Raw genomic sequence first — 27,664 nt, forward strand, 5'->3', positions numbered from 1 at the left:
TGTATATTGTTACCCTGCTTTTTTAACTTATATGCAGAGTACATCATGCAAAATGCCAGGCTGGATGTAGCACAAACTGGAATCGAGATTGCTGGCAGAAATATCAGTAACCTCAGCTATGCAGATGACACCACTCTTATGGCAGAAACCAAAGAGAAACTAAAGAGCCTCTTGATGAAAGTGAAAGAGAAGAGTGAAAAAATTGGTTTAAAACTCAGCATTCAGCAAACAAAGATCATGGCATCCAGTCCCATCACTTCATGACAGATAGATGGGGAAGCAATGGATAAAGTGATAGACTTTATTTTCCTTGACTCCAAAATCACTGCTGATGGTGACTTAAGGCATGAAATTAAAGACGCTTGCTCCTTGGAAGAAAAGCTGTGACCAACCTCAGTTCAATTCAGTTCCTCAATCGTGTCTGACTCTTTGCGACCCTATGCACCGCAGCACTCCAGGCCTCCCTGTCCATCACCAACTCCCAGAGGTTACACAAAGTCACATCCATTGAGTCGACGATGCCATCCAATCATCTCATCCTCTGTCGTCCCCTTCTTCTCCTGCCCTCAATCTTCCCCAGCATCAGGGTGTTTTCAAATGAATCAGCTCTTCACATCAGGTGGTCAAAGTATTAGTTTCAGCTTCAGCATCAGTCCTTCCAATGAATATTCAGGACTGATTTCCTTTAGGATGGACTGGTTGGATCTCCTTGCAGTCCAAGAGACTCTCAACAGTCTTCTCCAACACCACAGTTCAAAAGTATCAATTCTTCGGCACTCAGCTTTCTTTACAGTCCAACTCTCACATCCATACATGACTACTGGAAAAACCATAGCCTTGACTAGACGGACCTTTGTTGGCAAAGTAATGTCTCTGCTTTTTAATATGCTATCTAGCTTGGTCATAACTTTCCTTCCAAGGAGTAAGCGTCTTTTAATTTCATGGTCGCAGTCACCATCTGCAGTGATTTTGGAGCCCCCAAAAATAAAGTCAGCCACTGTTTCCACTGCTTCCCCATCTATTTCCCATGAAGTGATGGGACCAGATGCCATGATCTTTGTTTTCTGAGTGTTGAGCAGTAAGCCAACTTTTTCCCTCTCCTCTTTCACTTTCATCAATAGGCTCTTTGATTCTTCTTCACTTTCTACCATAAGGGTGGTGTCATCTGCATATCTGAGGTTATTGATATTTCTCCCAGCAATCTTGATTCCAGCTTGTGCTTCATACAGCCCAGCGTTTCTTATCTGCATATAAGTTAAATAAGCAGGGTAACAATATACTGCCTTGATGTACTCCTTTTCCTATTTGGAACCAATCTGTTGTTCCATGTCCAGTTCTAACTGTTGCTTCCTGACCTGCATACAGGTTTCCCAAGAGGCGGGTCAGGTGGTCTGGTATTCCCTTCTCTTTCAGATTTTTTCACAGTTTATTGTGATCCACACAGTCTAAGACTTTGGCATAGTCAATAAAGCAGAAATAGATGTTTTTCTGGAACTCTTTTGCTTTTTCGATGATCCAACAGATGTTAGCAATTTGATCTCTGGTTCCTCTGCCTTTTCTAGAGAGCATATTAAGAAGCATAGAGTACTTTGCTGAAGCTATGGTTTTTCCAGTAGTCATGAACAAATCTGAGAGTTGGACCATAAAAAAGCTGAGTTCTGAAGAATTGATGGTTTTCAATTGTGGTGTTGGAGAAGACTGTTGAGAGTCCCTTGGACTGCAGGTAGATCTAACCTAAAGGAAATCAGTCCTGAATATTCATTGGAAGGACTGATGCTTAAGCTCTAATACTTTGGCCACGTGATTTGAAGACCTGACTCATTGGAAAAGACCCTGATGCTGGAAAGGTTGAAGACGGGAGGAAAAGGGGATGACAGAGGATGAGATGGTTGGATGTCATCAACAACCCGATGGACATTAGTTAGTGGACACTCTGGGAGTTGATTATGGACAGGGAAGTGTGGTATTCTGCAGTCCACGGGGTCACAAAGAGTCGGACACGACTGAATGACTGAACTGAACCCAACACAGGATTCGTTCCTGAGAACAGGGAAACCAGGATGGATTTCTGGCCTCCAGTAAATCAGTGTGGTGAGTGTGGTAAGATCTGTTCGGGATGTACATATCATACACATACCATAGTATTGACTCAGTTGGTGACCCCGCACCCACAGAGACAAACCCTTGCCTGAGGCCAGAGCCCAGCTGTGTGTGCAGAATGCTGGGTGCTGACGGTGGTGCATTAGGACTTCAGAGGCCTGGTGACAAGGTTCAGAGACATGCCCGGATACATTGTTTTCATTTGTGGGCTTTACGGTGAAAAAATGCCCGGGGTGTTGTACGCATTGTCCAAGGGTGCCCAGCAGATCTTGAGGACATACAGGGTGACACAGCTTTTCTTGTCTTGAACCATTAGTCAGTACCTTTTTGTTGAATGGAAAGAATGATTTCTAGTTAAAACCATCAAAGCTTTCATTGCTGTGTACACTTCTCTGTATTTTAATTTGTGTTTCTTTAGAGCAGTTGGATCTTTTTACCTTAAGAAAACCTACTTTCCTCTATGGAATTAGTATAAAAAAAGAAAAGCTGCTCAGAAACACAGCTTTTGGGTCACATCCTTGTCATTGTCTGAATTTCCTGCCAGTGTGGCTTAGAATGCAATTTTCGTGATGGTTTCACTTGTAGATTTTTCCCAAATGTGCTTTACTTTACTTCTCAAAAAATCATTTAATGTAAATTAAAAACTTCCAACACTGAGACTTTGTTAACTCAAGTAGGTCTGTCCTGTTCAGTGTTAAGTGTGTTTTCTTTCTGTGTCTGTGTCTGTGCTTCTGTGTGTCTGGGCGTGTCTCTCTCTCTCTCTCTGCATGTGTGTGTGTGTGTGTGTCTGGACGTTTCTCTCTGTCTCTCTGCATGTGGGTGTGTGTGTGTCTGGGTGTCTCTGTCCATATCTGTGCATTTGTGTGTCTGTGTATGAAAACTTAGACCTGCTAGAACACTTCATAAACTTCGGATATGAACCGAATTACAGTTCTCTTCTCAGTGCTGGGCTGATCTTCAGATTCTTGAAGCTCTTAGAAAAGGATGGGACCATGGGCCTCTTTTTGTCTGGGGTTGTCTGCAGCCTCATGTGTAAACCTTTGTCCTGTGTCTGCCTGGTGAGTGGATTCGTGAATACTTGGCAGGTTATGTCAGACTCACTCTTGGGTTGGTCCTGATGCTCTGACACATGTTTATCTCAGGGCTGAACTCAGGCCTTTCCTATCATGTTTGAGACCTTGGGCTCTGGTCCGAGAATGTTTCCTCTGAAGGCTGTCTCCGGGTGGGTGACGGGCCTGTCCTTACATAACAGATAAATGCCTGGGCTTACAGAACCATCTGTGAGAGCAGGACACCCCATAACACAGCAGCTGCGTGATTCTGAAGAATTTCTTCTCTGTCTTAAATTTAGACCCATCTGTCGTTCAGACACTCGCTGGGGAACCAGAGATCAGACAGAGCAAGAGGCCTGGATGGGCCTGTTTGAGGCAGACAGAGGGATGGGCTTAGCTGCCGTAATTTCCTGTGAAACTGCTGACGTGCTTGGAAAGCACTTGTTTCCCTTGAAAAGTCAATTATCTTTTTGTCTAAATGCCAAAGGACTTCAGTTTTCTTTAATGTTCAGTAATTGCATGATAATATAATATGTCATGGCATTAGTTCTGAGTTAGTTTCTCAGAACTTACATGGTGTGTCCTTTCAATATGTAGTCAAACCTTTTTTTGTTGTTGTTAAATTCACTGGATTTTTCATAGATTATATCTGTGAGCATCATTCTATTCTACTGCTTTAATTTCCATTAGTGACTCCTATTATCTGTTTTTTGTATCTTTGCCTGCCTTTAATATTTGCACTTCTTTTTTATTTTAAAATGTTCTTCCTTTCCCCTGCTTCTCTTAATGTGCCATTTATTGAAAGTGAAAGTCGCTCAGGAGAGTCTGACTCTGAGACCCCATGGTTTTGTATAGTCCATGAAATTCTCCAGGCCAGAGTACTAGCCTTCTCCAAGGGATCTTCCCAACCCAGGGGTTGAACCCAGGTCTCCCGCATTGCAGGTGGATTCTTTACCAGCTGAGCCACCAGGGAAGCCCAAGAATACTGGGGTGGCTAGCCTATCCCTTCTCCAGTGGATCTTCCCGACCTAGGAATCGAACCAAGGTCTCCTGCATTGCAGGTGGATTCTTTACCAGCTGAGCTATCATTTCTGAAATGAAGTACCATTTATTTCTAGTTTTTTCCCTGAGTTTTGGTCCTTTGTTTCTCAGTTTTCCTAATTCTAATTTAAATGGTTATTTCATGTCTGATATCATTTTCTCTATGTCTTATAACTTAGAGAAGCAGGTGGTATTTTTTATTTATTTTGTGGATGTGTTTTTCTAGTGGGTTTTCATTGTGTGCAGGGATGTTAATCTGCTCATTTGATTCTTTTTTCTTTTGCTTCTTAAATTAATTTTTCCCAGCTTTGTTGAAATACTGCTTATTTGCTTCTCATAATAACTTTATGTCAGACTTGACCCTGACCTTTATCTGTTGCTCATTTTTGTGTGCACTGAATTTGGATGAACTTAGAGGAAAGTAGGGCCAGGACAGCTTCCCAGGTGCTTCTGTCTCCCCTCCTGCCATTTGCTTGGAGAGTTAACCTGGGGCAGCTGGATTTCTGAGGCTTCCTGGCTCTGTCCCGTCTATAGTTTTGTCCAGTTTCTTTCCTCATTCCATCACCCCTATCCTGCTCAGTTCTGACTCCAGCCCGAGCTGGCCCTGCCCAGGATGCGAGGTCCGACTGGTGGGTCTCAAATCCACAGGTGCCCTATTGAATTCACCAGGGCTGATGGATTGGGTAAAGGCCCATGGGGCTCCAGCCCCTTCCACTACTCAGACACTGGGGGCAGTGAACACACTCCTCAGCCCTGGAGGGAGGCGGAGGGGCTGCTTGTTTCCCTGTATTTTGTATTTCATGTGGGGGTGGGGAGTGGGAGGCTCTCCTCACCTAGAAATGGCATTCATGAGCTTTTGTCTCTTGCTGGCTTGTTACATTGTATTTTTTGATGGGAGGATTTGGGGAGATTAAAAACTATGCTGCTGTTTTTACAGTATTCACCGTATTATGAATATACTACTCTAAAGATTATTAATAATATTTTCATATAGAGCTTAAAAAAAGCAAGATCTTGTGATTTTTTTGGTCCCTTATATAATGTATTTGTATTTATTTCACATATATTCTTTTAAAAATAAATAAATGCTTTCAGTATTTGTTCAGTTCAGTCCAGTCGCTCAATTGTGTTCGACTCTTTGTGACCTCATGAGTCGCAGCACGCCAGGCCTCCCTGTCCATCACCAACTCCCGGAGTTCACCCAAACTCATATCCATTGAGTCGGTGATGCCATCCCACCATCTCATCCTCTGTCGTCCCCTTCTCCTCCTGCCCCCAATCCCTCTCAGCATCAGAGTCTTTTCCAGTGAGTCAACTCTTTGCATGAAGTGGCCAAAGTACTAGAGTTTCAGCTTCAGCATCAGTCCTTCCAATGAACACCCAGGACTGATCTCCTTTAGGATGGACTGGTTGGATCTCCTTGCAGTCCAAGGGACTCTCAACAGTCTTCTCCAACACCACAGTTCAAAAGCATCAGTTCTTCGGCACTCAGCTTGCTTTACAGTCCAACTCGCACATCCATACGTGACTACTGGAAAAACCATAGCCTTGACTAGACGGACCTTTATCGGCAAAGCAATGTCTCTACTTTTTAATACTCTGTCTAGGTTGGTCATAACTTTCCTTCCAAAGAGTAAGCGTCTTTTAATTTCATGGCTGCAGTCACCAACTGCAGTGATTTTGGAGCCCCCCAAAATAAAGTCAGCCACTGTTTCCACTGTTTCCCCATCTATTTGCCATGAAGTGATGGGACTGGATGCCATGATCTTAGTTTTCTGAATGTTGAGCTTTAAGCCAATTTTTTGCTTTTTAGACTTATGTTGATCTCTTTTTTAGTAGGTAAAATATTTTAAAATACTAGTAATGTTTTGATTTGTCAGGTGCAAAAGATTTTGAAGATGATTTTGACATTTAATGGTATCTATTGACATAAGAATTTTTTGATACTGAATACTCTTCTAAATTTCTCATTTATATAAAAATATTTTGTTACTTTGTGGGTGTAGCACAAATGCTAATATTTCCTCAGCATTTCCATGGAAATAAATGAAGTAGAAGGAAAGTGTGTTTGTAGGTTGAAGAGATCAATAATTTTTCCGTCAGAAAGTGGAATTGGATAGAAATAATAGGGTGGTTCATGTGTAAATCAATTTAAGTTTTTAAAAAGGAACTGCTTATTGAAATATAACATATCCACAGAAAGTGTGCAGTTGCTGAGTTGACAGTTCCCCACATTTTCATGGAGGAAATGTACCAAGGTCAGTAGGTGAAAGAAATCCTACCAGATTCCCTGAGGGTCCCTGTGCCCCTCCCCACGTCAGCCTTCCTCTACCTCCAGGGTCATCACTATTCACACTCATAACAACTTAGATTAGTTTTGCTTTTATTTGCTTATATTTGAGCTTCATATAAATAGGAGCTACTTTATCCAGGTATGCTGCTGCTGCTGCTAAGTTGCTTCAGTCGTGTCCGACTCTGTGCGACCCCATAGACGGCAGCCCACCAGGCTCCCCCGTCCCTGGGATTCTCCAGGCAAGAACACTGGAGTGGGTTGCCATTTCCCTCTCCAATGCATGAAAGTGAAAAGTGAAAGTGAAGTCGCTCAGTCATGCATGACTCTTAACAACCCCACGGACTGCAGCCCACCAGGCTCCTCCGCCCATGGGATTTTCCAGGCAACAGTACTGGAGTAGGGTGCCATTGCCTTCTCTGTTATCCAGGTATAATTCACAATTAACCTGTTTAAAGTTTGTAATTCAGCAACTTTTAGTATATTATTTCATATGTTCATGGATATGTGCCGCCGTCACTGCAATCTGTTTTGTAACATTTTTGTTACTAACAAAAGAAACTGCGCATCCCTCAGCCATCCCCTTCCAACCCTTCTGACCCTGCTCCAGCCCTAGGCCACCCCACCATCCTTCTTTGATCATCTTTTTTCTGGGTCCTTTATTCTATTCCTGTGGCATTTTACATTCGTTTAATTCTGGATATTAAACCAGCCTCACATTTCTCGGATAAATCTGATATGTATTTTCTTTGCTTTCTTTCCCTCAGCGTTTGTTTGTGGATTTACCTATGTTGCATTAATTGTGAATCGTATCGTATTTATTCTCAGTTTGTCTGTTATTTCTCTTGTTGGTGGACACTTGGTGGGCCCAGAGGGCTTGCTTATTAGGAGTAGTGCTGCTTTGAACGTTCTTTTGTTTGTCCTTTAGTGAAAGTATGTTTGCATTTTTTGGGTATAGACTTGGATTTGGAAGTTACAGTCAATGTGGTTGCCTGTGTTCAGGTTGAATAGATACTTCAGAACAGTTTTCCCCATCAACAGTGTGGGCACTTTCTGTAGATCTGTCTTTTAGCCACCTCTTGGATTGTCTATGCTTTTTCCTTTAGTTACCCTCTGGGGTTTATAATGGTGTCCTATGATAGTTTTAATGTGCCTTATCTGATGACTAATGAAGTTAAGCACCTTTATATATATTTTTGGGGGTTTGGCTAATTTTCAAGGTGTTTATACAGTGTTCTGCCCATTTTTCTAATGAGTTATTGCCTTTATATTTTATTTCTATAGTAACAGTTTATATATTCTGGATATCCATCTTTGATTTCAGTTACTTTTTCTGTGATTGAATTTACTTTCTTAATGGTATGTTTTGATTAGCAGATGTTCCCAGTTTAATTATAATCATTTTTCCTGTGTGTTAGCATTATTGTTTGTTTATTATATAAACAATTATAATAGCATTATAATAATAGCATTATTATAGCAAATAATAATAGCATTATTGTTATTTAATAGCTCTCTTCTTATGCAAAGGTCATAAGATGATCTCCTAGGTTTCTTCTTGAATGTTTTCTTTTTACTTTTCTCATTTATATTGTTATCTATCTGAAATTGGCTCTGCGTATGATATGTGAACTTACTTGAAAAGTAACACTTTCAAATTAGAAGCATTGTTTTAAGTAGCAGATGAACTCAGCAGTAATCATGCCTGCGTGTACTGCTCCATGACACCGTGGCGGACACATCATACATGTGACATGTGCAACATTTCCCCAGTTTTACAGATCAGGAAATTGATAATGAGGTGAAATAAGCAAATTGCTGTGAGTCTCCATGTTCGATCTGTCATTTGCCTGTAGTTCTTAGAGGTTAATAGAGCAGCCTGTGATGGTGGTGTGGTGCTGCCAGGGGACAGAGTGGGCCTGGGACAGTCACGGAGGGCCTCGTGACTCACGACTCACAGAGCAGCAGATCCTGTGACCTTTCCATCCCCTGGTGAGTGCTGCAGATGCAGTAGGTTTGAGTGTCAGCTCAGGGGCACACAGCTTGGGGAATCCCAAGCAGTAAGGAGTCTGGCTTGGTTGGTCCTGAGGGGAGCAGATTGCTGTCTGCAATCTCCATGCTATCTGTTTTACATATGGCAATGTAAGATTCCATGTCTGCAACCTCCATGTCTGCAGTCTACGTGCCCCAAGGAAAGAGTGTGGGTGCCTTGCATTCTCTGTTACCCAGCAGCACTGGGGTTACCTCTCTGAGTACATGGCTCCTTGGTCCTGAGGGACCTGACCTTGTAATTCTTATTTCTGCTGCACCAGCCTGAATAATGGATATTTTTGTATGTGTTTAATCTATACCTTTTGTTAAGAACATGTGAAAAAAATGTGTTTGTAAAAGTGCCAGTGAATACAATTAGTCATCCAGGTTGTATCTTGGCAACTCTGGCCGTTAGGGGAGAGACAAAGGTCACTGGGGTCAGATGAAGGAGTCTCACAGTGTTACTGTGTCCAGTACTTTACATTTTTTTGCTAAAGAAGAAAGAAATGTGTAGCTATTGTAACTTTCCTCTGCTGCTGCTGCTCAGTCGCTTCAGTCGTGTCCAACTCTGTGCGACCCCATAGACGGCAGCCTACCAGGCTCCCCCGTCCCTGGGATCCTCCAGGCAAGAATACTGGAGTGGGTTGCCATTTCCTTCTCTAGTGCATGAAAGTGAAAAGTGAAAGTGAAGTGCTCAGTTGTGTCCGACTCTTAGCGACCCCATGGACTGCAGTCCACCAGGCTCCTCTGTCCATGCGATTTCCAGGCAAGAGTACTGGAGTGGATTGCCATTGCCTTCTCCACACATAACTAAACACTGATGTAATGCCCACTCCTAGTATAAAGGTGAAATAAGAGGAAAAGACTTTATGATAAAGTAATACATGTTTCAATAAGCACGTGCTTAAACATGTATGTAGTCAGTGACTTAATGGAAAAAGGAGAAACTTGTGCACACGTAGCATGAATGTGTTTGTTTATATGTAACTTTTGGTTGGTGCAAAAGTAATTGCAAGTTTGCATTGTTGAATTTTGCTGTTTGATATTAGAATACATTCTTTTATTTTAATTTGTTTTTTTTTTTATTGAAGGATAATTGCTTTACAGAATTTTGTTGTTTTCTGTCAAACCTCAGCATGAATCAACCAGAGGTATACGTATATCCCCTCCCTTTTGAACCTCCCTCCTATCTCCTGCCCCACCCCTCTAGGTTGATGCAGAGCCCCTGTTTGAGTTTCCTGAGACATACAGCAAATTCCCATTGGCTATCTATTTTGCATATAGTAATGTAAGTTTCCATGTTACTCTTTCCATACATCTCACCCTCTCCTCCCCTCTCCCCATGTCCATAAGTCTATTCTCTTTGTCTGTTTCTCTACTGCTGCCTTGTAAATAAATCCTTCAGTACCATTTTTCTAGATTCTGTGTATATGCATTAGAATACTATATCTATCTTTCTCTTTCTGACTCACTTCACTCTGTAGAATGGGTTCTAGGTTCATCCACCTCATCAGAACTGACTCAAATGTGTTCCTTTTTATGGCTAATATTCCATTGTGTATACGCACCACAACTTCTTTATCGATTCACCTGTAAGTGGGCATCTAGGTTGCTTCCATATTCTAGCTATTGTAAATAGTGCTGCACTGAACAATGGGATACATGTGTCTCTTTCAGTTTTGGTTTCCTCAGGGTATATGCCTAGGAGTGGGATTGTTGGATCATATGGTGGTTTTATTCCTAGTTTTTTAAGGAATCTCCAAACCGTCTTCCATAGTGGCTATATCAATTTACATTTGCACCAGCAGTGCAGAAGTTTCCCTTTTCTTCACACCCTCTCCCAGCGTTTATTGTTTGTAGATTTTTTGATGATGGCCATTCTGACCTGAGTGAGGTAATATCTCACGGTGCTTTTGATTTGCATTTCTCTAATAATGAGTAATGTTGAGCATCTTTTCATGTGTTTGTTAGCCATCTGTATGTCTTCTTTGGAAAAATGTTTGTTTAAGTCTTTTTCCCACTTTTTGATTGGGTTGTTTGTTTTTCTGTCATTGAGTTGTATGAGCTGCTTGTATATTTGGAAATTAATCCTTTGTCAATTGTTTCATTTGCTATTGTTTTCTCCCATTCTGAGGGTTGTCTTTTCGCCTCGCTTATAGTTTCCTTTACTGTGCAAAAGCTTTTAAGTTTAATCAGGTCCCACTTGTTTGCTTTTGTTTTTATTTCTGTTACTCTAGGAGGTGGGTTATAGAGGATCATGCTTTGATTTATGTCATCAAGTGTTCTGCCTATGTTTTCCTCTAAGAGTTTTATAGTTTCTGGTCTTACATTTAGGTCTTTAATCCATTTTGAGTTTATCTTTGTGTATGGTGTTAGGAAGTGTTCTAATTTCATTCTTTTAAATGTAGCTGTCCAGTTTTCCCAGCACCATTTATTGAAGAGCCTGTCTTTGCCCCATTGTAAATTCTTGCCTCCTTTGTCAAAAATAAGGTTCCCATTTGTGCATGGGTTTATTTGTGGACTTTCTGTCTTGTTCCATTGATCTATATTTCTGTTTTTCTGCCAGTACCATACTGTTCTGATGACTGTAGCTTTGTAGTATAATCTAAAGTCAGGAAGCTTGATTCCTCCAGCCCGTTCTTCTTTCTCAAGACTGCTTTGGCTATTCGGAGTCTTTTGTGTTTCCATATGAATTGTGAAAATTTTTGTTCTAGTTCTATGAAAAATGCCATTGGTAGTCTGATAGGGATCTCACTGAATCTGTGTATTGCATTTGGTAGTATAGTCATTTTCACAATATTGATTCTTCCTACCCAGGAACATGGAATATCTTTCCCATCTGTTTATGTCATCTTTGATTTCTTTCATTAGTGTCTTATAATTTTCTGTATACAGTTCTTTTGTCTCCTTAGGTAAGTTTATTCCTAGATATTTTATTCTTTTTGTTGCAATGGTGAATGGGATTGATTCCTTAATTTCTCTTTCTGATTTTTCATTGTTAGTATATAGAAATGAAAGTGATTTCTCTGTATTGATTTTGTATCCTGCAACTTTGCTAAATTCACTGATTAGCTCTAGTCATTTTCTGATACTATCTTTAGGGTTTTCTATGTACGGTATCATGTCATCTGCAAACAGTGAGAGCTTTACTTCTTCTTTTCCAATCTGGATTCCTTTTATTTCTTTTTCTTCTCTGATTGCTGTAGCTAGGACTTCCAGAACTATGTTGAATAATAGTGGTGAAAGTGGACACTCTTGTTTTGTTCCTGATCTTAGAGGGAATGCTTTTAGTTTTTCACCATTGAGAATAATGTTTGCTGTAGCCCTATCATCATACATGAATGGATGCTGAATTTTGTCAAAGGCTTTTTCTGCATCTATTGAGATGATTGTATGGTTTTTATCTTTCAGTTTGTTAATATGGTGTATCACATTGATTGATTTGCGTATATTGAAAAATCCTTGCATTCCTGAAATAAACCCAACTTGATCGTGGTATATGAGCTTTTTAATGTGTTGCTGAATTCTGTTGCAAAAATTTTGTTGAGGATTTTTGCATCTATGTTCATCAGTGATACTGGCCTGTATATTTTCTTTTTTGTGTGTTGTCTTTGTCTGGTTTTGGTATCAGGGTGATGTTGGCCTCATAGAAAGAGTTTGGAAGTGTTGCTTCCTCTGCAATAGTTTGAGAGAATTTTAGAAAGATAGGCATTAGCTCTTCTCTAAATGTTCAATGAAATTCTCCTGTGAAGATATCTGGTCCTCAGTTTTTGTTTTTTTTGGGGGAGATTTTTGATCACAGCTTCATTTTGGAATACACTCTTAAATGTGGTTATGTTATACATCATTTTAATGTGTGTTTCTTGCTTTTTTTTTGCTAATGACATTACCTGCTATATATTTTATATTTATTTTAGACTATGGAAATAATGTTAAACAAAAAAGCAAATTTGAGCGATTTTCTTATTCCAGTTCAAAATGGGTCATAAAACAACAGAATCAGCTTGCAACATCAGCAACTCATTTGTCCCAGGAACTGTTAATGAACATATAGTGCAGTGGTGGTTTAAGAAGTTTTGCAAAGGAGAGGAGAGCCTTGAAGATGAGGAGCATAGTGGCCAGTCACTGGAAGTTGACAATGACCAACTGAGAGCAATCATCAAAGCTGATCCTCTTACAACACAAGAAGTTGCCGCAGAGCTCAATGTCGGCCATTCTATGGTCATTTGTCATTTGAAGCAAGTTGGAAAGGTGAAAAAGTTGGATAAGTGGGTGCCTCATGAGCTGACCAAAAATCAAAAAAATCATTTTGAAATTCTGTCTTCTCTTATTTTATGCAACAACAATGAACCATTTTTTGATCGGATTGTGACGTGTGACAAAAGTGGATTTAATATGACAACTGGTGATGACTAGTTCAGTGGTTGGACCAAGAATAAGTTCCAAAGCACTTCCCCAACTTGCCAAAATTTGCACCAGAAAAAGGTCATGGTCACTGTTGGTCTGCTGCTGGTGTGATCCATTACAGCTTTCTGAATCTTGGTGAAACCATTACATCTGAGAAGTATGCTCAGCAGATCAGTGAGATGCACTGAAAACTTCAGTGCCTGCAGCCAGCACTGATCAGCAGTTGTTTTTCAGTTGCTAAGTTGTGTCTGACTCTTTGTGACCCAAAGAACTGCAGGGCACCAGGCTTCCTTGTCCTTCACTATGCACTCAGCCTTCTTTATGGTCCAACTCTCACATTTGTCCATGACTACTGGAAAAACCGTACGTTTGACTATTCAGACCTTTGTCGGCAAAGTTATGTCTCTACATTTTAATATGCTATCTAGGTTTGTCATAGCTTTCCTTCCAAGGAGCAAGTGGCTTTTAATTTCATGGCAGCAGTCACCATCTCCAGTGATTTTGTAGCCCAAGAAAATAAAATCTATCACTGTTTCCACTTTTCCCCCTTCTATTTGATCAACAGAAAGGGCCCAGTTCTCCATGACAGTGCCTGACCTCATGTCACACAATCAATGCTTCAAATGTTGAACAAACTGGACTACAAAGTTTTGCCTTATCTGCCATATTCATCTGACCTCTCACCGACTGACCACCACTTCAAGCATCTTGACAACTTTTTGCAGGGAAAACGCTTCCACAACCAGGAGGCAGAAAATGCTTTCTACAAGTTAATAGAATCTCGAGGCACAGATTTTTATGCTATAGGAATAAACTTATTTCTTGTTGGCCAAAAATCTATCAGTTGTAATGGTTCCTATTTTGATTAGTAAAGATATGTGTGAGCCTAGTTATAATGATTTAAAATTCACGGTCTGAAATCACTATTATGTTTGCACCAACCTAATAAATGTTGGCACATTTCATTCACAGTTGACATTAAAGGTAAGAGCTCCATGAATGTATCTACGTTTAGAGAATCACTATAAATGCAGCTGTTTTAGCAACTCTTATACCATCTTAGGGGCTTCCCTGGTGGCTCAGTTGGTAAAGAATCTGCCTGCAATGTGGGAGGCCTCGGTTCAATCCCTGGGTTGGGAAGATCCCTGGAGGAGGCCATGGAAACCCACTCCAGTATTCTTGCCTGGACAGAAGAGCCTGAACTATATATAGTCCATGCAGTCACAAACCTGGCAGCTACAGTCCATGGGGTCGCAAAAAGACATGACTGAGCACACATACCATCTTTAACATTTGTCCTTCATGAAATGATTTTCCAAAATAGTGAAAAAAAGAAAAGAAAAGAAAAGCTCTTTGTAAAGCTTAAAAAAAACAACCCAAAATACAGCTCTCTTTATATGTATGTGAGCCTGAGCATAACATATTAAGTATTTTTTCTTTTTCTTTTTCTGGGGGGGGGCGTTTTTAAATTTTTATTTATTTATTTATTATTATTATTATTTTTACTTTACAATATTATAGTGGTTTTGCCATACATCAACATGCATCCACCACGGGTGTACACGTGTTCCCCATCCTGAACCCCCCTCCCACCTCCCTCCCCATACCATCCCTCTGGGTTATCCCAGTGCACCAGCCCCAAGCTTCCTGTATCCTGCATGGAACCTGGACTGGCGATTCGTTTCTTATATGATATTATACATGTTTTAATGCCATTCTCCCAAATCATCCCCTCCCCCACAGAGTCCAAAAGACTGTTCTATACATCTGTGTCTCTTTTGCTGTCTCGCATACAGGGTTGTCGTTACCATCTTTCTAAATTTCATATATATACATTAGTATACTGTATTGGTGTTTTTCTTTCTGGCTTACTTCACTCTGTATAATAGGCTCCAGTTTCATCCATCTCATTAGAACTGATTCAAATGTATTCTTTTTAATGGCTGAGTAATACTCCATTGTGTATATGTACCACAGCTTTCTTATCCATTCATCTGCTAATGGACATCTAGGTTGCTTGCATGTCCTGGCTATTATAAACAGTGCTGTGATGAACATTGGGGTACACGTGTCTCTTTCAATTCTGGTTTCCTCGGTGTGTATGCCCAGCTGTGAGATTGCTGGGTTGTATGGCAGTTTATTTTTCCTTTTTAAATGACAGAGGTAAGCTCTCGCTCAGATAATTATGTGTAGACTGGCTGACCCGAGAGTGTCTGGAGAACCATCTCAGTATCAGGCCAGGCAGGACCAGGCTTCGTTGTACAGGGATGTCCTGAGTGTTGCAGGGACTCTAGCATCAGGGGTTCTGTTCTTTAAATGCCGGCAATAACCCCAGTCATCATAAGTGCTCTCTCAGACTTGGCAGACTCCCCGAGGACAGTATCCCCTGAGAACCCTAGTCCTAGGGCGCTGAACCTTTGCATGTTGAGTGCCCACCTCATGGAGGACCATCCTGGACCAGCAGGTGGGCAGCACTTAGCTGTGGCATTTTCCAGAATCACCGAGATCAAACTGTGCTGTTCAGCACTCCTGCTGTATTTATTTTACCTCCTTTAAGTTGCCTGGACTCAGCTGTCTTTCAAAGTGTTTTTTCAGGAAATTAGTTTAGAATTATGCTTTGAATAGAAGCAAATGTTATGGGATCACCCATTCAGATGATAATGTTTCCTGTTTGTGATGAATGATAAAAGAAATTGAAATGGTGGAAGCCTATTTTTCCCCTCTTATTGGTGGCTGGCTGTCATTTTGGGACTGACAGAAGGTTTTTGGGTTGTTAGACATGTTTTTGTAGTGGCAGTAGCATTCTTTTTCATTTAAAATAGTTTCATTAAATATTGTACAGATATAAAAATATTTCTAAAATATATATAAAGTATGAAAAAATGATAACTGTTTTTTAAAAAAATTGAGACCTCATGATCTTACAAAGTTCTCTGTGGGCTTCTCTTTGATTTTTGTTCCTCACAGAAGTAATCCCTTACCTTGTACAAAAAACTTAAATAGTTTTGCTAAAAATATTTCTATTCCCTAAACAAAATATTGCTTCATTTTCCAAGTATATGAACTTTATATAAATGGAATCATGGTGTATTTTTCCTCTCTGATTTACTCTTGTGCCTTGTAGTTCAGTACTTTGAGATTCATCTCGTTTGCTTGTAGCCGAGCTTCGTTTGTTAGAAGTGAGCATATCACAGTTGATTTCTCCATTTTCAGCCACGTGAATATTTTCGTTGTTTCTGGCTTTGTTGTCACAGGGATTCTGTGCATATTCTTGTTCATGGCTCCTGACACCTGTGAACCCTTGTCGTGTGGAAGACCTGTTTCTTCGTTACTAGGTGATGCTCAACTGCTTTCCAGGGTCACTGTGCCCTTTTCTACTCCCACTAGTCCTGGTCAGGCCCTTGGTTTCTCTCAGTTCTTGGCAGCACTTGTCATAATGGGGTTAAAATTTTTTTGCCCGTCCTTTGGATGTGACGTGGTATCTCATTTCATTTGTATTTTCTGATTTTTCATGAGATTGACTATTTTTTATGTTTGTTGGCCATACATATTTCCTACTGTGACAGGTACTTATTGAAAAATTTTGTTGATTTTTCTACTTGATTATCTTTTTATTGCTGATTTTTAGGAATCAGTATTTTGGATGTAAATCTTATATCATTTATTTTATTTTTTATCATTTAATTTAATACATATTTCAAATTTATCTTCCCATTGTGTATTTGTCTTTCCATGTTTTTTATGGTTTCTTTTAATAAGGGCTCCCCTTGTAGCTCAGCTGGTAAAGAATCCATCTGCAATGCAGGAGGCCGCAGTTTGATTCCTACGTCGGGAAGATCCCCTGAAGAAAGGATAAGCTACCTGTTCCAGATTCTTGGGCTTCCCTTGTGGCTCAACTGGTAAAGAATCCATCTGCAATGTGGGAAACCTGGGTTCGATCTTCCCAATGTGTACTTGTCTTTCCATGTTTTTTATGCTTTCTTTTAAAGAATAGAAATTCTTACGTTTAGTCAAGTCCAGGCCTTAATCTTATTCTGTGTAGCTAGTGGTTATGTCACTGAGCTGTGGGTGAGCAGACGGACACCCTGAAATGAGTGTAGTCTGGTGAAGGGACTGGGGAAGCCACTGCCCTCTGAGTGGGAAGGGCAAGGTGCAGCCATGCGGAGCTGCTTGCCTAGCTGTGGTTGTTAGAGTTCTTGAGCAACTGAAAATTTGTTTGGAACCTAGGCATCACCAACCCCCTAATCATCGAAGAGGGCATTGGGCAGTGAAGGACCCAGAGTCACTGTCTTCCTGCATGTGCCCGTGTGTACAGGGTGTCAGGGCATGCAGCTGCTTGCCCTGAACATAATACATCTGAGGGCCCTCCCTGCTGCTGCTGCTGCTGCTGCTGCACTGAGTTCAGCTGTAGCCCTGCGGAGCAGTGTTCCCTGGTATGACTGTGCTGGTTTCTGTATTGACTCCATTGTGGAGACGCATCAGAGTTGTTTGCAGCTTCCAGCAACAATGAGTGAGGCTGCCCTGGATGTCCTATGAATGTTTGTATTTGAAATTTGTCCTCATTTCTCCTGGAGGGTTTCATTTCAGGATCAAGATGGGGATGGTGGCTTGAGGGGAGAGTGTGTGTGAGCTTCTCTGAAAACAGCCAAACCCTTTCCCTATGTGCTGCCTCCCCCAGAGCATGAGGGGCCCCGTGGCTCTGTGTCCCCGTAGCTCTGGGCCCCTGTGGCTCCTCTGTGTCCCCATGGCTCTGTGTCCCCGTGGCTCTGGGTCCCCGTGGCTCTGGATCCTCGTGGCTCTGGGTCCCCGTGTCTCTGGGTCTCCATTGCTCTGGGTCGCCGTTGCTCTGTGTCTCCATGGCTCTGGGTCCCCGTGGCTCTGGGTTCCTGTGGCTCCGGATCCCTGTGGCTCTGGGTCCCTGTGGCTCTGTGAACCTATAGCTCTGGGTCTCTGTGGCTCTGTGTCCCCATAGCTCTGGGTCCCCGTGTCTCTGGGTTCCTGTGGCTCCAGGTCTCTGTGGCTCAGGGTCCCCCTGGCTCAGGATCCCTGTGGCTCAGGATCCCTGTGGCTCTGTGTCCCCGTGGCTCTGTGTCCCCATAGCTCTGGGTCCCCGTGGCTCTGGGTTCCTGTGGCTCCAGGGCTCTGTGGCTCAGGGTCCCCCTGGCTCTGGATCCCTGTGGCTCTGGATCCCTGTGGCTCTGGGTCCCCGTTGCTCTGTGTCTCCATGGCTCTGGATCCCCGTGGCTCTGGGTTCCTGTGGCTCCGGGTCTCTGTGGCTCTGGGTCCCCATGGCTCTGGATCCCTGTGGCTCTGGGTCCCTGTGGCTCTGTGTCCCCATAGCTCTTGGTCCCTGTGGCTCCGGGTCCTTGTGGCTCTGGGTCCCTGTGGCTCTGTGTCCCCATAGCTCTGGGTCCCTGTGGCTCCGGGTCCCCATAGCTCCTGGTCCCTGTAGCTCTGTGTCCCTGTGGCTCTGGTGCTTCTAAGTCTGGCTGGTTCTCCCAGCTCTTCTAACAGTGGGTGGTTACATTTCTATTGAGATTTTAATTGAATTTCCCCAGTAACTAATGACACTGAGCCTCTTTTCACATGCTTGCTTTTCATCTTTATTCTTTGACGAAGGGTCTGTTAATGTATTTGCCCACTTTTAAAAAATAGGTTGTTTGTATTTTAATGTGTTATTTTGAGATTTCCTTGTGTATTTTGGACATAAGTCTTTTTCATAATATATTTATGATTTAGAAATATATTTCCCCAGTTGTGTGTTGTCTTTTTTTCTTAACAGTTTCTTTTGAACAACAGAATATTTTAATTTTAATAATGTGCAGTTTATAATTTTTTATGATTTGTGCTTTTGGAGTTGTGTCTAAGAACTCTTTCCCTGTCCCAAAGCCACAGAGGTTTTGACCTATGACTTTTGCCAAAAATTGTTTAAAGTTTTATATTAAAATCTCTTAGCTATTTATGACTAGTTCTTGTGTAAGATGTGAAGAATACTTTGAGGTTTATTTATTTATTGCATATGATTCACATGCTTTTAAAATATATTTTTTCAGCATAATCTTTTAACAAGATATTTGCAGCTATTTTGTTCTGAATGTTTGTTTCTGGTGTAGGTGTAATTAGAGTGTCTAGCTTGCCACATTCTTTGGTCTTCATGGACTCTCATTTTGCAGGGAGTTTTTGTTTGAGAGAGGACTATTGATGCAATTTTTATTTTGTTTAATACTTAATTTTATGCATTAAAGTAATTTTTATTTTAGCATTAAAGTTGACCTTTCCTTATATATTCTGCATGTTATATACATGATTAATTAATGCATTATGAATTTAACAAGGAAAAGTTTTGTAAATTGTATTTAAAAATACCAATTTAAGAAGTGTTGCACCATTTATCCACAGTTAAGATAATTCACTGTTCTCACAAAGCAGATTCTCATAATTACAGAGAAAAATACTGCAATGATTATAAAACTAGTAAAAAAAAGAACCCTTATATTATGAGATGTTGTGAATATTTTATTTACTATTAGATGTTTTAAGAAAGTTCTCATACTTCTTCTTAAGTATTCTAGTTTTGTAACTTGTTGTAATTTTGGAATTTATGCCCTAGATCTTTTAGAACATTAGAGTTTTATTTTATTTTCTGAGATACCAAAAATTGTTTTTTTTAATTATTTTGATTGAATTCAGAGAACTAAAATACCAAATACTGTGAGTTATATAGAAATATAACCTGAATAAATATTGTTAAGCATCATAAGATATCCACCTCCCAGGCCCATATTGTTTTGCAGGTGACTTTTATCAAACATTTAAGGAGTGAATAATTCTCCCTTCAAATGGCAGGGAAGGAAAGATATGGGAATAGCTGACTAATTTTATGAGACTAATAAAATCCTATTACAAAATTAAATATGAGAGAAGAAAAAAATTTATAGATTTAGGACTCCTGGTTTCTAGTCAGGCATGTAAAGACCCTGTAAGTCACCACTTCATCCTAGCAAGTAAAAAACTGAGCAACAGTTCTTAGATTCATCAGAGAAGGGAGGCCACAGAACAAATCACTGCCCCCCAAATTAGAGAGATAAAGAATCACAATTTCCTGGAGTAGAAATCCACTAGCAGAAACCTCGCTGGGAAGGTTGAACTGCAGTTGAGAAATTGCTAGAAGTTCAGTGTGGACAAGTCTAAGAGATAAAAACTCGAGGGGGACCCAGTCAGAACAGAACATTCAGGTTTTGGTTTCACTAGTCTCTGTAGACCCTGGAGAAGATGTTTGTTCCCCTCAAGCTCCTTTTTGGGTGTTGGGTTGTTGGTTTTTAGTTGAGTGGGGAATCAGGACAGTTCAGAAACAAACTGTTGTTATTCAGCAGCGTCCCTCTGTACTATCAAATTATTTGTGTCTTTAGATCCTTATGTTCCTATTTTTATGTGGTTTTGGATTTTTGAAAACTTGGTTTTATTTCTAGGAATTTGTTATTTTTTAAAAGGTTTGTTCATCCTGTGTTCCTTATGGCATATGACCTATTCTGTCATTATTACTAAAAATGTGTGTGTTGCTTTAAAATCTTGCATTATAAATAAGAGGACTGTTTACACAAGGATTGGGTCTGTGTCATTCCCTCTTCTCTTTGGAGTTTGGCTAATTTATCATTTCAGATTACACCTTCTTCTTTTTGACAACTGGTACCCAGTAAACTTTTGGGACCTTTCTCCCTGTTGATGTGTGACCTACTGCTGGTTGATCCTCTCTGTTCTTGTCTAGTCCTGCTTTTTCAGAATCTTATTTGTCTCACTCAAACTGTTATTTACTGTTCTGTTTTCAAAGAGGGATTAAGGAACTTAAGTATACTTTACAAACAGACCAGTGCTCAGCAGAGGAAACAAGCTATTATCACTTACATATTTGTTTCTATGTATTAGAATCAACAAGTAGATATTTAGATCTTTTTCTTGATACTTTTGTGTATTTGTCTTCAGTTCCGTTCAGTTTAGTCAATCAGTTGTGTCCGACTCTTTGTGACCCCATGGACTGCAGTGCACCAGGCCTCCCTGTCCATCACCAAATCCCAGAGTTTACGCAAACTCACGTCCATTCAGTTGGTGATGCCATCCAACCATCTCATACTCTGTCGTCCCCTTCTCCTCCTGCCCTCAATCTTTCCCAGCATCAGGGTCTTTTCAGATGAATCCGCTTATCACATCAGGTGGCCAAAGTATTGGAGTTTCAGCTTCAACATCAGTCCTTCCAATAAACACCCAGGACTGATCTCCTTTAGGATGGACTGGTTGGATCTCCTTGCAGTCCAAGGGACTCTCAACAGTCTTCTCCAACACCAAATCTCAGAAGCATCTATTCTTTGGCACTCAGCTTTCTTTACAGTCCAACTCTCACATCCATACATGACTACTGGAAAAACCATAGCCTTGACTAGACAGACCTTTGTTGACAAAGTAATGTCTCTGCTTTTCAATATGCTGTCTAGGTTGGTCACAACTTTCCTTCCAAGGAGTAAGCGTCTTTTAATTTCATGGCTGCAGTCACCATCTGCAGTGATTTTGGAATCAAAAAACTAAAGTCAACTACTGTTTCCCCATCTATTTCCTATGAAGTGATGGGACCGGATACCATGATCTTAGTTTTCTGAACGTTGAGCTTTAAGCCAACTTGTTCCCTCTCCTCTTTCACTTTCATCAAGAGGCTCTTTAGTTCTTCAGTTTCTGCCATAAGGGTGGTGTCATCTGCATATCTGAGGTTATTGATATTTCTCCTGGCAATCTTGATTCTAGCTTGTGCTTCTTGCAGCCCAGTGTTTCTCATGACGTACTCTGCATATAAGTTAAATAAGCAGGGTGACAATATGCAGCCTTGACATACTCCTTTTCCTATTTGCAACCAGTCTGTTGTTCCATGTCCAGTTCTAACTGTTGCTTCCTGAGAAACTTAACAGGTTTCTCAAGAGGCAGGTCAGGTGGTCTGGTATTCCCAACTCTTTCAGAATTTTCCACAGTTTGTTGTGATCCACACAGTCAAAGGCCTTGGCATAGTCAATAAAGCAGAAATAGATGTTTTTCTGGAAATCTCTTGCTTTTTCGATGATCCAGCGGATGTTGGCAATTTGATCTCTGGTTCCTCTGCCTTTTCTAAAACCAGCTTGAACATCTGGAATTTCACAGTTGACATATTGCTGAAGCCTGGCTTGGAGGATTTTGAGCATTACTTTATTGGCGTGTGAGATGAGTGCAATTGTGTGGTAGTTTGAGTATTCTTTGGCATTGCCTTTCTTTGGGATTGAAATGAAAACTGACCTTTTCCAGTCCTGTGGCCACTGCTGAGTTTTCCAAATTTGATGACATACTGAGTGCAGCACTTTCACAGCATCATCTTTCAGGATTTGAAATAGCTCAACTGGAATTCCATCATCTCCACTAGCTTTGTTCATAGTGATGCTTCCTAAGGCCCACTTGACTTCACATTCCAGGATGTCTGGCTCAAGGTAAGTAATCATACCATCATGATTATCTTGGTCGTGAAGCTCTTTTTTGTATAGTTCTTCTGTGTATTCTTGACACTTCTTAATATCTTCTGCTTCTATTAGGTCCATTCCATTTCTGTCCTTTATTTAGCCTTTGCATGAAATGTTACCTTGATATCTCTAATTTTCTTGAAGAGATCTCTAGTCTTTCCCATTCTATTATTTTCCCCTATTTCTTTGCACTGATCACTGAGGAAGGCTTTCTTATCTCTCCTTGCTCTTCTTTGAAACTCTGCATTCAGATGCTTATATCTTTCCTTTTCTCCTTTGCTTTTCACTTCTCTTCTTTTCACAGGTATTTGTAAGGCCTCCCCAGACAGCCATTTTGCTTTTTTGCATTTCTTTTTCTTGGGGATGGTCTTGCTCCCTGTCTCCTGTACAGTGTCACAAACGTCCATCCATAGTTCATCAGGCACTCTGTCTATCAGATCTAGTCCCTTAAATCTATTTCTTACCTCCACTGTATAATCATAAGCGATTTGATTTAGGTCATACCTGAATGGTCTAGTGGTTTTCCCCACTTTCTTCAATTTAAGTCTGAATTTGGCAATAAGGAATTCATGATTTGAGCCAGTCAGCTCCCAGTCTTGTTTTTGCTGACTATATAGAGCTTCTCCATCTTTGGCTGCAAAGAATATAATCAATCTGATTTCGGTGTTGGCCATCTGGTGATGTCCATGTGTAGAGGCTTCTCTTGTGTTGCTGGAATTTGTCTTGTATTTGTGTTGTATTTGTCTCAAAACACTTTATATTCATTCTTCCTACCTGCATTTTATTATGAACTCAGAGTTTTACACCAATCTGACACACTCCATTTCCCTTGCTGCTAATATTATTATTAGTATTACTGCTACTACTGACTGTGATGGTCACAACCTCTCCACTTCCTGCTGACTGTCTGTCATTTTAGTGCCTGGCATCTTTGAGGTTATTCTTGCTTTTTGGCAAAAAAAAAAAAAAAACAAAAACAAGATGTTTCAAGTGTATCGATTTTTTATTTGTCTCATAATATGGAACCACTGTCTTGCAGTCTGTCTCAGTAGAGGTAAAGTCTGAGAGCCAGTGGGAGATGGGGGAAGGTCCGGGCCCCTTGCTACTGGGATGCCCTAGTTAAGAGAGCGTGGAGAGCAGGTGGTCACCACGTCCAGCTCTGCTGAATGCTTTCTGTTTCCCACACACCGTCTGCTTCTACCCAGCTCCTCATGCACATCATCCACATAAACTCGCTTGGGTTTTCCAGAACAATGCCAGCAATTCTGCAGAGAGCCCGTGAAAATTCCCAGAGATCTGTGTCATTTTGTGGGAAAATGGGGCCATAGCCCTTTTCTGTCCCTTTCTGAGGTGGCTGGTCAAAGTTAAAATACTTTTTAGGAAAAAAGCCCCATAATTTACTTTTCAGGTTTTTTGCTGTCTCACAGAAAGCTTAAGATAAATATTTAATTAAAATGTTTTAGAATAGGGCAGCTAATGTTTTAATGATTTGACATAATACATGTGTCGTTGTTGTTCAGTTGCTGTTGTGTCTGACTCTTTGCGACCCCATGGACTGCAGCACACCAGGCTTCCCTGTCCTTCACCATCTCCCAAAGTTTGCTCAAATTCATGTCCTTTGAGTTGGTGATGCTTCCTAACCATCTCTTCTTCTGCTGCCCTCTTCTCCTTTTGCCTTTGATCTTTTCCAGCATCAGGGTCTTTTCCAGTGAGTTGGCTGTTCGTATCAGATGGCCAAAGTATTGGTGCATCAGTTTCAGCAACAGACTTTCCAGTGAACATTCAGGGTTGATTTCCTTTAGTATTGACTGGTTTGATCTCTGTGCTGTCCATGGGACTCTCAACAGTCTTCTCCAGCACTACAATTTGAAAGCATCAATTCTCTGGTGCTAAGCCTTCTTTATGGTCCAATTCTCACATGTACATGACCACTGGAAAAACCATAGCCTTGACTATACAGACCTTTGTTGGCAAAGTAATGTTTGCTTTTTAATATACTGTCAAGGTTTGTCATAGCTTTTGGAGCAAGCAGCTTTTAATTTCATGGCTGCAGTCACGATCCACAATGATTTTGGAACCCAAGAATATAAAATCTTTACTGCTTTCACTTTTTCCCCTTCTATTTTTCATGAAATAATGGGACCAGATGCCATGATCTCAGTTTTTATCATGTTGCGTTTTAACCCAACTTTTTCAGTCTCTACTTTTACCATCATCAAGAGGCTCTTTAGTTTGTCTTCACTTTCTGCCACTAGAGTGGTATCATGTGCCTATTTGAAGTTGTTGGTATTTTTCCTGGCAGTCTTGATTCCAGCTTGTGATTCATCCAGTCTGGCATTTCTCATGACATACTTTGCGTATAAGTTAAATAAGTAGAATAACAGTATACTGCCTTGTCATACTCCTTTCCCAGTTTTGAACCACAATTGTTCCATGTCTGGTTCTAACCCTTGCTTCTTGTCTTGTATATGGGTTTGTCAGGAGACAGGCAAGGTGGTCTGGAACTCCCATCTCTTTTAAGAGTTTTCCATAGTTTGTTGTGATCCATAGTCAATGGCTTTTGCATAGTCAGTGAAGCAGAAGTAGATGTTTTTCTGGAATTCCCTTGCTTTCTCCATGACACAAAGAATGTTGGCAATTTGATCTCTAATTCCTCTGTCTCTTTGAAACTCAGCTTGTACATCTGGAATTTCTTGGTTCATGTCCTGCTGAAGTCTGTTTTGATGGATTTTGAGCATAACCTTGCTCGCATGTGAAATGAGCACCATTGTATGGTAGTTTGAACATTCTTTGGCATTGCCCTTTTTTGGGGATTAGAATGAAAACTAAACTCACCTTTTCTAGTCCTATGGCCACTGCTGAGTTTTCCAATTTTGCTGACATATTGAGTGCTGCACTTTAACAGGATCATCTTTTAGGATTTTAAATAGCTCTGCTGAAATTCTGTCACCGCTAGTAGCTTTGTTCATAGTGATGCTTCTAAAGGCCCACTTAACTTCACACTCCAGAATGTCTGGCTCTAGGTGAATGACCACACCTTCATGATTATCTGGGTATTAAGACCTTTTTTGTACAGTTCTTCTGTATATTCTTACCACCTCTTCTTAATCTCTTCTGCTTCTGTTAGGTCCTTACTGTTTCTGTCCTTTTTTGTGCCCATCTTTCTTGATATGTCCAGTTTTCTTGAAGACATCTCTTAAGTTTTTCCCATTCTATTCTTTTCTTCTGTTTCTTTTTTTTTTTTTAAGTCATTATGCTATCACTTTATTTTTTTTTAATTTTATTTTATTTTTAAACTTTACATAATTGTATTAGTTTTGCCAAATATCAAAATGAATCCACCACAGGTATACATGTGTTCCCCATCCTGAACCCTCCTCCCTCCTCCCTCCCCATACCATCCCTCTGGGTCGTCCCAGTGCACTAGCCCCAAGCATCCAGCATCGTGCATCGAACCTGGACTGGCAACTCGTTTCACACATGATATTTTACGTGTTTCAATGCCATTCTCCCAAATCTTCCCACCCTCTCCCTCTCCCACAGAGTCCATAAGCCTGTTCTATACATCAGTGTCTCTTTTGCTGTCTCGTATACAGGGTTATTGTTACCATCTTTCTAAATTCCATGTATATGTGTAGTATACTGTATTGGTGTTTTTCTTTCTGGCTTACTTCACTCTGTATAATAGGCTCCAGTTTCATCTACCTCATTAGAACTGATTCAAATGTATTCTTTTTAATGGCTGAGTAATACTCCATTGTATACATGTACCATGGATTTCTTATCCATTCATCTGCTGATGGACATCTAGGTTGCTTCCATGTCCTGGCTATTATAAACAGTGCTGTGATGAACATTGGGGTACACGTGTCTCTTTCCCTTCTGGTTTCCTCAGTGTGCATGCCCAGCAGTGGGATTGCTGGATCATAAGGCAGTTCTATTTACAGTTTTTTAAGGAATCTCCACACTGTTCTCCATAGTGGCTGTACTAGTTTGCATTCCTACCAACAGTGTAAGAGGGTTCCCTTTTCTCCACACCCTCTCCAGCATTTATTGCTTGTAGACTTTTGGATCGCAGCCATTCTGACTGGTGTGAAATGGTACCTCATAGTGGTTTTGATTTGCATTTCTCTGATAATGAGTGATGTTGAGCATCTTTTCATGTGTTTGTTAGCCATCTGTATGTCTTCTTTGGAGAAATGTCTATTTAGTTCTTTGGCCCATTTTTTGATTGGGTCTTTTATTTTCTGGAATTGAGCTGCAGGAGTTGCTTGTATATTTTTGAGATTAGTTGTTTGTCAGTTGCTTCATTTGCTATTATTTTCTCCCATTCTGAAGGCTGTCTTTTCACCTTGCTGATAGTTTCCTTTGATGTGCAGAAGCTTTTAAGGTTAATTAGGTCCCATTTGTTTATTTTTGCTTTTATTTCCAATATTCTGGGAGGTGGGTCATAGAGGATCCTGCTGTGATGTATGTCAGAGAGTGTTTTGCCTATGTTCTCCTCTAGGAGTTTTATAGTTTCTGGTCTTACATTTAGATCTTTAATCCATTTTGAGTTTATTTTTGTGTATGGTGTTAGAAAGTGTTCTGGTTTCATTCTTTTACAAGTGGTTGACCAGTTTTCCCAGCACCACTTGTTAAAGAGATTGTCTTTAATCCATTGTATATTCTTGCCTCCTTTGTCAAAGATAAGGTGTCCATATGTGCGTGGATTTATCTCTGGGCTTTCTATTTTGTTCCATTGATCTATATTTCTGTCTTTGTGCCAGTACCATACTGTCTTGATGATTGTGGCTTTGTAGTAGAGCCTGAAGTCAGGTAGGTTGATTCCTCCAGTTCCCTTCTTCTTTCTCAAGATTGCTTTGGCTATTCGAGGTTTTTTGTATTTCCATACAAATTGTGAAATGATTTGTTCTAGCTCTGTGAAGAATACTGTTGGTAGCTTGATAGGGATTGCATTGAATCTATAAATTGCTTTGGGTAGTATACTTATTTTCACTATATTGATTCTTCCAATCCATGAACATGGTATACTTTTTTCTTCTGTTTCTTTGCATTGTTCATATATGTGTATCTTGATGTGTATGTATATTTGTGTGTGAGTGTATATGAAGCATGTTTGCTGTGTTACCAGGTGAATATTGGCGTGCTGAGGTTTGTAGTGAGCCCAGGATGGCCACCTGGGACACTACTGGGACACCAGTGGAGCCCTGCCT

The 27,664-nt window shown here is 40.6% G+C and overlaps 1 protein-coding gene across 2 annotated transcripts in view; it reads left to right on the forward strand.

Moving 5' to 3' along the window:
* Positions 1–27,664, forward strand: part of DLGAP2 (DLG associated protein 2) — a 637,838-nt gene that overhangs the window by 125,613 nt on the left and 484,561 nt on the right. The window lies entirely within an intron of this gene.

This window comes from Bos grunniens, chromosome 27 (genome assembly GCF_055505025.1).
Source record: "Bos grunniens cultivar Pamir isolate PY7600 chromosome 27, Bosgru_T2T1.0, whole genome shotgun sequence".
NCBI classification, from domain to species: Eukaryota; Metazoa; Chordata; class Mammalia; order Artiodactyla; family Bovidae; genus Bos; species Bos grunniens.